At 50.3% G+C, this 13,505-nt stretch overlaps 2 non-coding genes and 1 pseudogene across 2 annotated transcripts; all 3 read right to left on the reverse strand.

Moving 5' to 3' along the window:
- The window catches only part of LOC149251154 (25S ribosomal RNA), a 1,225-nt pseudogene extending 1,114 nt beyond the window's left edge, over positions 1 to 111 (reverse strand).
- Positions 112 to 8,146: 8,035 nt separating this feature from the next.
- LOC149251155 (25S ribosomal RNA) lies at positions 8,147 to 11,468 on the reverse strand. The gene has a single exon (XR_016267773.1). It is a non-coding gene; the product is annotated as a 25S ribosomal RNA (ribosomal RNA).
- A 247-nt stretch (positions 11,469 to 11,715) lies between these two features.
- LOC149251156 (5.8S ribosomal RNA) lies at positions 11,716 to 11,869 on the reverse strand. The gene has a single exon (XR_016267577.1). It is a non-coding gene; the product is annotated as a 5.8S ribosomal RNA (ribosomal RNA).
- Between the last annotated feature and the right edge of the window lie 1,636 nt (positions 11,870 to 13,505).

Raw genomic sequence — 13,505 nt, forward strand, 5'->3', positions numbered from 1 at the left:
CAAGGTCGGTCGATGATGCACCCCCCCAGAGAGGGGATCTCACCCGTCAGCTTCCTTGCACCTCGTAGGTTTTCAAACCCGCTGACTCACACACATGTTAGACTCCTTGGTCCGTGTTTCAAGACGGGTCAAATGGAGAGCCCGCCAACCAACACCCGCCCTAGCCCGAACGATTTTTCATGGGTGCCCGAACGACCGAAACGAAGCGACAAGGGAGAGCTGGGCAAACGAGCTGCACGAACGTGTACAAAGCCAACCTCGGGTCACAACTTAGCATTTTTTATACGGGCTCGTTCGCTCGAACGCGCCCTTGCCCGAACGACCTGCCCGAATGAGTTCACACAGGTGCCCTCAAATGACACGCCCGACGCCCTCACCCGACCCGCCCGAACGGGTTTGCACGGACACCCTCACCCGAATGACCCACCTAAACGGGTTTGCACGGACGCCCTCGCCCGACCCGCCCGAACATTTTTTCACGGACGACCTCACCCGACCCGCCCAAACAAGTTTACACGGGCACCCTTAAACGACCCGCCTGAACGAGTTTTCATGGCAAACGACCCGCCTGAACGAGTGTTTACACGGCAAACGACCCGCTCGAACGAGTTTAAGTGGGCTCCGACACACAACCAAAATGAAGTCACAGGGGAGATTCGAGCAAATGGGAAGGACGATCGTGCACAAGGCCCACCCCCCTTCACAACTTAGCATTTTTTATACGGCCACGTGTTCCCTGTGCGTCGTCACATGACACAACATGACACGACCCGACTCATTTGCACGGGCACCCACACACGACACATCCCGACCCGCCCGAACGAAATTTGGGGTTTCCATGGGCACACGACCCGAACGAAATTTCGTGGTTTCCGTGGGCGCACGACCCGAACGAAGGCACGAGGGAGCATCAGGCAAATGGGCCACACGAACGTGCAAAAGACACATGGGTGGTCACGACTTAGCATTTTTGGCACACCTACGTGTGCCCGGGCACCCACACACGACACGGCACGACACGACCCGACCGGCCTTGTGCCAGCCGACCCGACCCGCCCGAACGTGTTTTCATGGGCACCCACACATGACACGACACGACCCGACCCAAACAAAATTTGGGGTTTCCTTGTATGCACAACCCGAATGAAATTTGGGGTTTCCATGGGTGCGCGACCCGAACGAAGGCACAAGGCAACGTCAGGCAAACGGGCTGCACGAATGTGTAGAAGGCACACGGGGGGTCATGACTTAGCATTTTTGGCACTGCTACGTGTGCCCGAGCACCCATGCACGACACGACCAGACATGCCGGAATGAAGGCACGATGGAGCGTCGGGCAAACGGGTCGCGAATGTGCAGAAGGCACATGGGTGGTCACGCCCTAACATTTTTTGCATGGCCACATCTTCTTGAGCACCCACGCGCGGCACGGCACGACCCGACCCCACTCAACTCGCCCGAACGCGTTTGTACGGGCACCCACACACGACACGAGCTGACCCGCCCGAACGGAATTTGGGGTTTGCATGTGTGCACGGCCCGAACGAAATTTGGGGTTTCCATGGGTGCACGACCCGAACGAAGGCCTGAGGGGGTGTCGGGCAAACGGGCCACACGAATGTGCAAAAGACACACAGGCGGTGACAACTTAGAATTTTTGGCACGGCCACATGTGCCGGGGCACCCACACACGGCATGGCACGACCCGACCTGCCTTGGGCGAGCCGACCTAAATCGCCCGGATGAAATTTGGGGTTTCCATGGGTGCACGACCTGAACAAAGAAGGCACACAGGCGGTCATGACTTGGCATTTTCGGCACGCCCACGTGTGCCCGTGCACCCCCACAAATGGCACGGCACGGAATGACCCGTCCCGCCCGAAGGAAATTTGGGGTTTGAACGGGCGCATGACTCGAACGAAGGCATGAGGGTAGTAATATATTTGACTCTAATACATAAATATACCTGGGGTAACATGCCCTTAGTATCTTCAACATTTTATTTTGACTCTTTATAACACTTTAACATGTGCTAGGCCTATTTCAATGAGCAAGAAACTCAATGACAAATATACTATATATATATATATATATATATATATATATATATATATATTTTTTTTTTTTTTCTTGAATAAATACAAATATCAAAAGTAAATTTATGAAGACCGAACCCAGTTACACTTTCTTCAGCACCCCCTCTCAACTAGGGAGGTATTCATAAATCATTACAAGGTGTTTGGCTATTTTTCAATCTTGAATAATTCACATAAGAGAAACCGGATTGGCAACCCATCTGTTATAGCATCATATTAGCCAACATTGTTCATAGCAAGGCCTTGACTAACAGCTTTATCTCTCATAATACCAGAGCACAATCGTGGCGAGGCCAATGGCTTATAAACACCTTGGTAATTGGCTCTAAAGGTACATACCCACCCAGGTGTTCCCTGAGTATGACCTTCCAGGACAATTCTTGTCTTGGGTTCCCATCCCTCAAAGAATATCGCTCCTCTTGCCTACTCTTGTCTTGGTGCCCTACACATCCTCAAAGAGCATCAGATGCCAAATGATTACCTAATCCTCATGTTATTTCTTGCCAAGTGAAGACAAGAATGTTGTGTCTATCTCTTCCCCTTGATTGGGGAAGACATGCCCAAGTTTCCTCTGACAAGGAACTTGCCCAAGCTCCTTTGTAGTTGGGAACGTGTTAGAACTCCCTCTTAGCTAGGGACTTGTCCATTCATGAACAACGTCTTCTTCGTGGGTCCTTCAGCCGCTTGATCTCCTTCTTTCCTTCAATGTCATGAAGTCTTTGTTTGAACTTCTTCTTGGCAGGGTACCGGCCATCGATGACTTTCCCCCCTGGTTTGTCATGTAATTGCTCCCTTCGTGGAAAGTGGCCTTCTTGATATATATAAGGTCCTTTTTCTCATCTGGCTACTCCTTTGTCACCTTGTCTATCCTTCATAACGCTTATCACATGGATGCTTAGTTGTACTCTCTTGTTCCCGTACTTTGATTTAGTGGCCCTTCGTGATATTGCTCTTCATCATGACATATTTGTAGAGTGGAAACGGTTATCTGCACCTTACTATCTCCAAGGCCTTCGTAGGTGTCAAGGGTCCTTTATCTTTTTCTTTCTTTGTCAGAGTTTCCGTGCCTTCTTTCGAGAGATGTTGAGGAATCTTGTCAAATAGTTATTCTTTGTGACCACGATGTTCTTCATTTGCTTCTTATTGGATTGATTGGTCAACCACCTTATACTCCTTATGAGAGCACTTCTTCATTTTGAGCTTTACTCCACTGTAGCACAAGCCTCCGAGCATGTCGTTGGTGAAAGAGATCCTTTTATTCTTGATCGTGATTCTAGAACTTTTCCCATGACCCAATAAATATATATGATGACATGACTTAAACTTTGATGCATACATACCTCACCTTGATTATGCTTTTATCATCGCGGCTTTATTTGATAGTTCTCCTCGATTGGTGTAGCCTTTCTTGCTTCATCTGCTCTCGCCTGTATATCATCCTCTCTTGAATCCCATAAATGGGACCCCCAATGAGACCTCTACCCCCTTTGAAAGAAGACTTTAAGCAAAGAGGTTGACTTAGTCATAGGAGGATATTCCTTCTTTTGCTTCTTGTCGTCTTCTTTCACTTCTTGAGTTACATGAGCTTCTTCCCTTTTTCTCTTGTTATTGTTGTCCTTCTTAAGTTTAGGACAATACCTTTTGTAGCGTCCATACTCTTGGCATCCAAACCGTTGGACTTTGGACATGTAGTGGCCCCAACCAATTTGTTATACTTGATAGAATTTGAGATGTAGTGAACTTGCTTTCTTCTTGAAGACTTGATGGCTTGCCTTAGATCTTGATGCTGTTCAAGTTGCTTTCTTCAAATGGACTTGCTTGATGACTTGACTCGTAGTGCCTTTCATTCTTTAAGATGGTGTAGCTTGATGTAGGTCCCTCTTTGATTTGTTCTTCTTGTAGGTGCCTTTATACAAGGCATTTCTTCTTGCTTTGAAGTCTTCCATGATGAATGACAGATGGTAGACCTTCTTGTCATTGATGTGATTGAGACTTCTTGGCTTGACGCTTCAACCTTGTGGATGTTCTTGAGATTCCCTTTCCTTGATGTGTCACCTTAGCTCCGATACTGCGTTGAAGAATCTGGGGCAATGGGGTATAGCAGGATTCTTCTAGACTTGATAAAAATTTGTGAAGCTCTTTTGCAATTTATCGTGTCATCTTAATATTCTTCTCTTCTTATTAATGCATGTGTTTTTACTTTCATCAAACTGGTGCCAAAAACATAAGAACAAGAACACAAGATGTTGGATCTCTGCCAGGGAAAAACCTCTCTCTCTCTCTCAGAGAGGAAAACCCTTTCGTAAATTTCTCTCATTGAAGCTTCTTATTGGTCATTGCGAAGCCCTAGACCCTTGACAATAATATCCCCCAAGCACAAGTCGAGTCCTTCCTCCTCTCTGCACTTTGTTTCTTTGGTGCTTCGTTCCCCGACACTCTGTCCTCCTTTCAACTTTTGATAGTCCGTGGTGGACTAGCTCTAGAAGAGACTCCAACCTTTGATCCTTAGTGAGATACTTTACCAATGAAGAAACCTTCATTCTCTTGACCAACTGAGCCTTTTTCTTGATGTGAGGTTGCAGGCTCAATGTACACCAAGTTTACTACACCTGGGGCGATTACCATCGCGACGAGACACAGGAACCGCAAATTTCCCGTTCTTGGGATGCTTTCGACAAGGCAGGACATGGAATCCCCGGGTTCCCCGCAATTTGGTGACCTTTGTCGAGGAGGGACTGGGAGACCCCATGTCACGCTCCTATCATAGTGGTAGTATTTCAACCACACATAAGTGGGTGCGGCACCGCCGTACTTTTTCTTTTTACCAATACTTGAGTACATGGTCTTCGCCTACTTCAACACTCGGTCATTTTTCCAATAAGTGTTCTTAACAATGCAGCTAAAATAACTTACCATAAATTTATCTTCTTCAATTATTCTTTGAACCTGTCGTGTCGTGTGGTCGTGCTGCACTGGCTCACGGCCTGCACGACACAACTCCACACCTGAACTGCGAACCTGTCCGCCCGACTTTCCCTTCCGCGGCACCCAAACTCTGCCTGTCGGTGCTGTCCATAGTGAGGGTGCATGGCCCGCATGCAGTGCGGCCTGCCTACCCCGACGATAACCCACCCCGCTCTGCCTGTCTGCGCTACCAAGCCCAACCCGCACTTTGTAATCTGCCCACCGGTGCAGCCCTCTTACCCACGTCCTTCTCTTCCTTCCGTTTTCACCCAACTCCTTCCTTCGCACTTTTTCTGCGATGTGGAAGTCTGAGTTCGATGTCCCTTTGTCGAACGCCATCCTCCTTACTTATACGCATCCTTTCACCCAAGGTTCGTGTCTTTCGAGGATAACAAGGGTTGGCTCCATCAACATGCATGCCCGGATGACCTGCCACATAACCTCGACACGCCCCATTCCAATGAACATCCACGTCCCTTCGTGTGCACCGTCGCACCCATGGGTTGGCTCCAACACCTCGCCGATTACACCCATCGCCGCACGTTGCACACCTGCCCGCATCCTTACGCGTCCGCACATGGTCACCTCTTTCATCTGGGCATGCAACAAGGGTCGCCCGCACACCTTCCGTCGGTGGCTCGCCCATCGTGCAGGTATCAAGGGTCGTGCACCATGCCCAACACGGCGTGAGCGACATGGGAACCCCGTGTGTCACGCCCCCAGGACTACAGTAGTCTTTCAGCTGTACTTGGCGAGGTACGGCGCCACCGAACACTTTCTTTTCACCAATACTTATTTTCATGGACTACGCCCAACCATTAGTCTACTTAGTTTGTTTTTCGCAACCAAGTATTATTATGTTTCCTTTATACCAATGAACACCCATACACATTCATTATCATCAGCGATTATACATGAAGAACACAATTGCGCAGTATAAAGGGAGGGGCAACTCCCTGAACAATGAGTCTGCCTGAATACAATATATTATTCAACTCTACAATGTTTATGAGGATTTACAAGTATACATGGGAAACACCAAGTTTCATACTTAGCGAATTTTACAAATAGGCAACACCTCCGTGTGCCAACCGAGTTCCTTGCCCGAGCTGGGCGAACGCGCCCTCACACGAGCTGCCAACCGTACTCCTCGACTGAACCTCGTTTACCGCTGCACGACGGGCAGGCGACCTCACTCGAGTCACCCCCCATTTCCTTTTGCACGACGGGCGGGTGACTTATCCGAGTCACCCGAGACACCTCCACATTTCTTCTTCCACGATGGGCGGGTGACCTACCAAAGACATCCCGTGTCACACCGAACGGTGGGTGCCTTCCTTACCTGCGCCCTCACCCAATAACCGAAACCTGTGTGTACCGTGTGCGCTTGCCAAAGAGCGGGTGCATATATGCCCGCGCCTCTTTTGCGACCCGCTCCACTACTTCGCACTTTTTTCTTGATCACCAAATGCTCATGTTCAAATGTCCATCTTCGAATGAATGTCAAATCCTCCAATGCCTTGCCATATTTATACGAGCGGTTGGGCGAGTCGCTGCCCAGGCCGACTCAGCCACCGCATTCCAAAACACCCTTACACGTCGCAAACCTGCCATCTAATTGTTGGTCACCATACAATCCTTCGTTCAAGTCGCCCCAACATGTAAGTCGGCCCGTAGGTTATGCCAAACGCTCCCACGCTATAAACCAACCATCGCTCCACCTCTAATGCGCATTATACTTATGTTCCTTTGCACATTTCAGTCATAGAGTTCGCACTTCTCACCGACGGGGAGAAACCGAACCGCAGGTCCTTACACCGCGTTTCCCAGACTTGGGTAGCAATTTTTGTTGTGACGCGAAATGGAAACCCCGTGTGTGTCTGCTGACTTGGGTAGAAATTTTCATCGTGCTATGAAATGGACACCCCGAGTTCCCCGGACTTTGGCAGCTCTTCGTGGCCCCACGACATGGAAATCCGAAGTTCCACAGACTCTCGAGCGATTCAGGGTGTGCCGCGACATGGAAACAGCGAGTTCCCCAGACTTGGGCAGTGGTTTCTAAACACGCCAAGTTCCTGAGACTTGCGAGCTGGTTTGCATCGTCATGGAAACCCCAAGTTCCCCGCATTTCCCTTGTGACGTAAAATGCAAAAACCTGTGGTTCCATCAAAAGGCGGGACATGGAAACCCCAAGCTTCCCAGGCTTGGGCGACAGGGCACGACATGGAAAACCCCGAGTCTCCGTAGGCTTGGGCGCCGCCGGCTTCGGTCGTGGCGCAACATGGAAACCCCAACTTTCCCCAGTCCTGGGCGTTGGGGCGTGATTTGGAAACCCCCAATTTCTGCAGGCTTGGGCGCTGGGGTGTGACTTGGAAACCCCCAGTTTCCGCAGGCTTGGGCGTTGTCGGTTTCGGTCGTGGCGCGACTCGGAAACCCCAAGTTTCCCCAGGCTTGGGCGCCGCCGGTTTCGGTTAGGGCGCGACATGGAAACCCCAAGTTTCCCCCGGCATGGGTGCTAGGGACCGACATGGAAACCCCAAGTTTCCCCAGGCTTGGGCGCGACTTGTAAACCCCAAAAAAATTTTCGCTGGGCGGAAACCCCAATTTTTTTTCTACGTTGGGCGGAACCCCCAAATTTTAGGCGCCGGGTTTGGTGGAAACCCCAAATTTTTGGCACGACATGGAAGCCCCAAACTTTAGGAGCTCGGTGGAAACCCAAAATTTTAGGCACCGGGTGGAAACCCCAAATTTTAGGCGCCGCGTGGAAACCCCAAATTTTTGGTGCGACATGGAAGCCCCGAATTTTAGGAGCCTGGTGGAAACCCAAAATTTTAGGCGCCGGGTGGAGACCCCAAATTTTTGGCATGACATGGAAGCCCCAAATTTAGGAGCCCGGTGGAAACCCCAAATTTTCGGCGCCGAGGTGCGGCATGGAAACCCCAGTTTTCCTGGGCTTTGGCGCCCTTTCCGTCGCAGTGTGGAAACCCGAAAGTTCCCGCCCCCATGCAATGAAAAATTGTCGTCTGGAGGAAGAGGCAGAGGCACGAGAGGGTTGCCCGGATTTTTTTTGTGACAAGACCGAAGCTCTGAATTGAGGCCACCAAGGGCTGAATCTAGTGGATCGTGGCAGCAAGGCCACTTTGCCACTTACAATACCCCGTCGCGTATTTAATTCGTCTACAAAGGATTCTTCTCAACGACCGTTTGGAATTGAACTTCAAAGCTGCCCCGACCGAGATGCTTCACGGCCACGGTTTGCAAATGACACGGGCCCCTGGAGGCGACAAAGTGACGCCCCTACTGCGGCTCGAGATACAGTCGAAGAGTGACATGCATCGCTTCTAGCATGGATTCTGACTTAGAGGCCTTCAGTAATAATCCGACACATGGTAGCTTCACGCCACTAGCTTTTCAACCAAGCGCGATGACCAATTGTGTGAATCAACGGTTCCTCTCATACTAAGTTGAATTACTATTGTGGTGCGGTTCATCAGTAGGGTAAAACTAACCTGTCTCACGACATCGAAGGATCAAAAAGCAACGTCGCTATGAACACTTGGCTGCCACAAGCCAGTTATCCCTGTGGTAACTTTTCTGACACCTCTAGCTTCAAATTCCGAAAATCTAAAGGATCGATAGGCCACGCTTTCATGGTTTGTATTCGTACTTAAAATAAAAATCAAATGAGCTTTTACCCTTTTGTTCCACACAAGATTTATGTTCTCATTGAGCTCATCTTAGGACACCTGCGTTATCTTTTAACAGATGTGTCGCCCAGCCAAACTCCCCACCTGACAATGTCTTCCACCCGGATCGACCCGCCGAAACGTGCCTTAAGGCCAAAAACAGGGGCAGTGCCACATCTCTGCCCCACAGAATAAGTAAAATAACGTTAAAAGTAGTGGTATTTCACTTGCGCCGAAAACGGATCCCACTTATTCTACACCTCTCAAGTCATTTCACAAAGTCGGACTAGAGTCAAGCTCAATAGGGTTTTCTTTCCCCGCTGATTCTGCCAAGCCCGTTCCCTTGGTTGTGGTTTCGTTAGATAGTAGATAGGGACAGTGGGAATCTCATTAATCCATTCATGCGCGTCACTAATTAGATGACGAGGCATTTGGCTACCTTAAGAGAGTCATAGTTACTCCCGTCGTTTGCCCGCGCTTGGTTGAATTTCTTCACTTTGACATTCAGAGCACTAGGTAGAAATCACATTGCGTTAGCATCTGCAGGGACCATCACAATGCTTTGTTTTAATTAAACAGTCAGATTCCCCTTGTCCGTACAAGTTCTAAGTCGACTGTTCGACGCCTAGGGAAAAGCCCCCGGCAGGGGACATTCTACACCCGTAGCCCAATCGGCACGCGACTGCCCACCCTTGCCGTGAGAGCAGCTCGGGTAGACTGCCAACAGCCCACGAGTTGAGGGCACAAACCCCTAAGACCAACCCTCAGAGCCAATCCTTTTCCTGAAGTTACGTATCTGTTTTGCTGACTTCCCTTACCTACATTGTCCTATTAACCAAAGGTTGTTGACCTTGGAGACCTGATGCGGTTATGAGTACGACCGGGCACAAATGGTACTAGGTCCTCCATATTTTCAAGGGCCGCCGAGGGCGCACCGGACACCACAAGACGTGTGGTGCTCTTCCAGCTGCTGGACCCTATCTTTGGGTGAACCGATTCCAGGGTGGGAAAGCTGTTAAAAAGAAAAGATAACTCTTCCCGGGGCCCCCGACGACGTCTCCGGATTTCCTAACGTTGCTGCCCGCCGCCATGTCCCGGTTCGAGAATATTAACCCGATTCCCTTTCGATGCTCGTGGAGAGTGCACCCTTGATACAAGGCTTCCCCATCTCTTAGGATCGACTAACCCATGTCCAAGTGTTGTTCACATGGAACCTTTCCCCACTTCAGTCTTCAAAGTTCTCATTTGAATATTTGCTACTACCACCAAGATCGACACCAGGGGCCGATCCACCCAAGCTCACACCCGAGGTTTCTCAACTATCCCCGCATCCTCCTACTCATCAGAGCCAAGCAATTGCTCTGACGGTCGAGTATAGGTTGCGCGCTTCAGCGCCATCCATTTTCGGGGCTAGTTGATTCGGCAGGTGAGTTGTTACACACTCCTTAGCAGATTTCGACTTCCATGACCACCGTCCTGCTGTCTTAATCAACCAACACCCTTTGTGGGATCTAGGTTAGCACGCAATTTGGCACTGCAACTCGACTTTCGGTTCATCCTGCATCGCCAATTCTGCTTACCAAAAATGGCCCACTTGGAGCTCTCGACTCCACGGCGTGGCTCAATGGAGCAGCCACACCCTCTTACCTATTTAAAGTTTGAGAATAGGTCGAGGGCGTTACGCCCCTGATGCCTCTGATCATTTGCTTTACCCGATAAAACTCACCCATGAGCTCCAGCTATCCTGAGGGAAACTTCGGAGGAAACCAACTACTAGATGGTTCGATTAGTCTTTCGCCCCTATACCCAAGTCAGACAAACGATTTTCACGTCAGTATCGCTACGAGCCTCCACCAGAGTTTCCTCTGGCTTCGCCCTTCTCAAGCATAGTTCACCATATTTCGGGTCACAACAGGTGCGCTCGCACTCGAACCCTTCGCCTAAGCTCAAGGTTGGTCGATGATGCACCCTCCCAGAGAGGGGATCTCGCCTGTTAACTTCCTTGCGCCTCATAGATTTTCAAACCCGCCGACTCGCACACATGTTAGACTCCTTGGTCCGTGTTTCAAGACGGGTCGAATGGAAAGCCTGCCAACCAAAACCATGAGCGCGCAGGTGCACACGGCCCGCCACAAGGGCGCACGCTTCGTTCCTCAACCACCGCAGTGATAAACCAACAGGCAGTAATCCACCCGCACTTGTGACGATGCAGCAGCCCATGTTGGTTTGCACCTCAAGTCGAGCGGCGGACCAGCCTGAGCCGTTCCGCATCCGACCGAGATGCATCGACAGCCTCCATCTGCTTCTCTCCCGACAATTTCAAGCACTCTTTAACTCTCTTTTCAAAGTCATTTTCATCTTTCCCTCGTGGTACTTGTTCGCTATCGGTCTCTTGCCCGTATTTAGCCTTGGATGGAATTTACCACCCAATAAGGGCTGCATTCCCAAACAACCCGACTCGCCGACAACACCTCGTAATGCGGCAGGGTCCCGGGCCGACGGGGCTGTCACCCTCTCAGGCACCCCCTTCCAAGGGACTTGGCCTAGGTCCACCGCTGACGACGCTTCTACATACTACAATTCAGGCAGCGCCGCAGCCCGATTTTCATGTTGGGCTCTTCTCGGTTCGCTCGCCACTACTAGGGGAATCCTTGTAAGTTTCTTTTCATCCACTTAATTATATGCTTAAACTCAGTGGCTGTTCTCGCCTGAGCTGGAGTCGCAAAGTTGGAGCTAAATCCTCCCTACCCCATGGGAGGACAAGAGAGAGCAAAGCAAGTTCGAGCGATGCCACACAAAGCCCGCATCGGCTAACGCTGACTGCCCATCCAAGGGGACAAGATCACTGCTCGCTGACGCACGCCACGAAACATCGCTTGAGGTATTTCAACCTACCGCACCGCACGGAGCATGGACGACCAGCTCCACTACTCCCTAGCATATTGCAGGGACCGCGTTTGAATGGGATGCAACCGCTAGACATACGTGCCCTTGACCGAGGCCTCGGGTGCGAATTGCATTCAAAAAATCAATGATTCACGGGATTCTTCAATTCACACTGAGTATCGCATTTCACTACATTTTTCATTGTAACAAGAGCTGAGATATCCGTTGCCGAGAGTCGTATCCACGTGTATTATCGAAAAATCGGCCACAAAACTGAATGGGGGCACCAACAACAAATGTAAGGCCAAGGGGTAAAAGGAGGAAAAATGCAGGAGAGAAAGAGAAACAAAGGTGTCTAACCCCCTCACAGGGGGAGGCTCGAACAGAGGACAATCTCCCCCAACCCCATGCCCTTGCAAAAAGGGGGGAAATGTGTGGAACAACGATCGAGAAGGACTAGGGTGGCCACCCTGAGAGCTCGCACTGCTATTAGCCCTTCCCCGACACCAGCCCACAATGATTCCCCCTTTTCTCCGAAGAGTTAGGGACCGAAAGGAAGAAAAGGGTAGAAAACAAAGCACAAACAAGGCGCAAGCCTCCGAAAGCCCCGTGCATTCGGCAAAAGGGGGGAACTGAAGGGGACGACAATCAAGAAGGACTAGGGTGGCCACCCCGGGAGCTCGCACTGCGTTTCGTCCTTCCAGAACACCAATCCACAACAATCCCACCTTTTCTCCATAATTCTAAGGGCCACGAGGAAGAAGGGAAGAAAACAACAAGAGAGAAAGGGATATATCAACCGTGGCTACCGGCTCACAAGGGGAGGCTTCAAACAGAGAACAAGCTCCCCCAACCCCGTGCCTTCGCAAAAAGGGGGGAAGTGCAGGGGACAGCGATCGAGAAGGACTACGGTGGCCACCCTGGGAACTCGCACTGCTTTTCGTCCTTCCCGAACACAAATCCACAACAATCCCACCTTTTCTCCGTAGAGCTAGGGGCCAAAAGGAAGAAGGGAAGAAAACAACATTAAAGAAAGAGATATATAAAACATGTCCACCGGCTCACAAGGGGAGGCTCAAATAGAAAACAAGCTTCCCCACCCTCGTGCCTTCGCAGAAAGGGGGGGAACTGCAGGGGACGATGATCGAGAAGGACTAGGGTGGCCACCCTCGGAACTCACACTTCTTTTCATCCTTCCTGAACACCAATCCACAACAATCCCACCTTTTCTCCGTAAATCCAAGGGGCCAAAAGCAAGAAGGGAAGAAAACAACAGGAAAGCAAGAGATATCAAACGTGGCTACTGGCTCACAAGAGGAGGCTCAAATAGAGAACAAGCTTCCCAAACCCCTCGCCCTCAAAAAAAGGGGGGAACTGCAGGGGACGGCGATCGAGAAGGACTAGGGTGGCCACCCTGGGAACTCGCACTGCTTTTCGTCCCTCCAGAACACCAATCCACAACAATCCCACCTCTCCTCCGTAAAGCTAGGGGGAAAAGGAAGAAGGGAAGAAACACCAAAGAAAAAAAGATCCCAAGAAAAGAGAGAAGCTCAACAGCACGCAGAGTAGATGTCCGCTAACCAAAAAGAAATCAAACAAGGCACCCAATCAAAAAAGTGTCCCACCTCTTCACACCCTCCCAAACGCATTCAGCACAACACCCTTTCCAGCTTTACAACATATAGCAAACAACCAAGCAAATAAATCACAACCTAAAACTGACCAATAGAAAAGACAAGGGCCACGATGAGACCAGTGTCTGGAGCATGTCACTGAGAGGCACACAGCCCCCTAACCTAGCGGCACAAGGCTTCAAACGCCAAATAGACTGCCGCCAATAACACAAACCCACCCCACTCTTGCACCCCTTCGT

The sequence above is a fragment of the Pinus tabuliformis genome, chromosome 7 (assembly GCF_031772625.1).
Source record: "Pinus tabuliformis cultivar Carrire ecotype Pingquan chromosome 7, CPIR1, whole genome shotgun sequence".
Lineage (NCBI taxonomy): Eukaryota > Viridiplantae > Streptophyta > Pinopsida > Pinales > Pinaceae > Pinus > Pinus tabuliformis.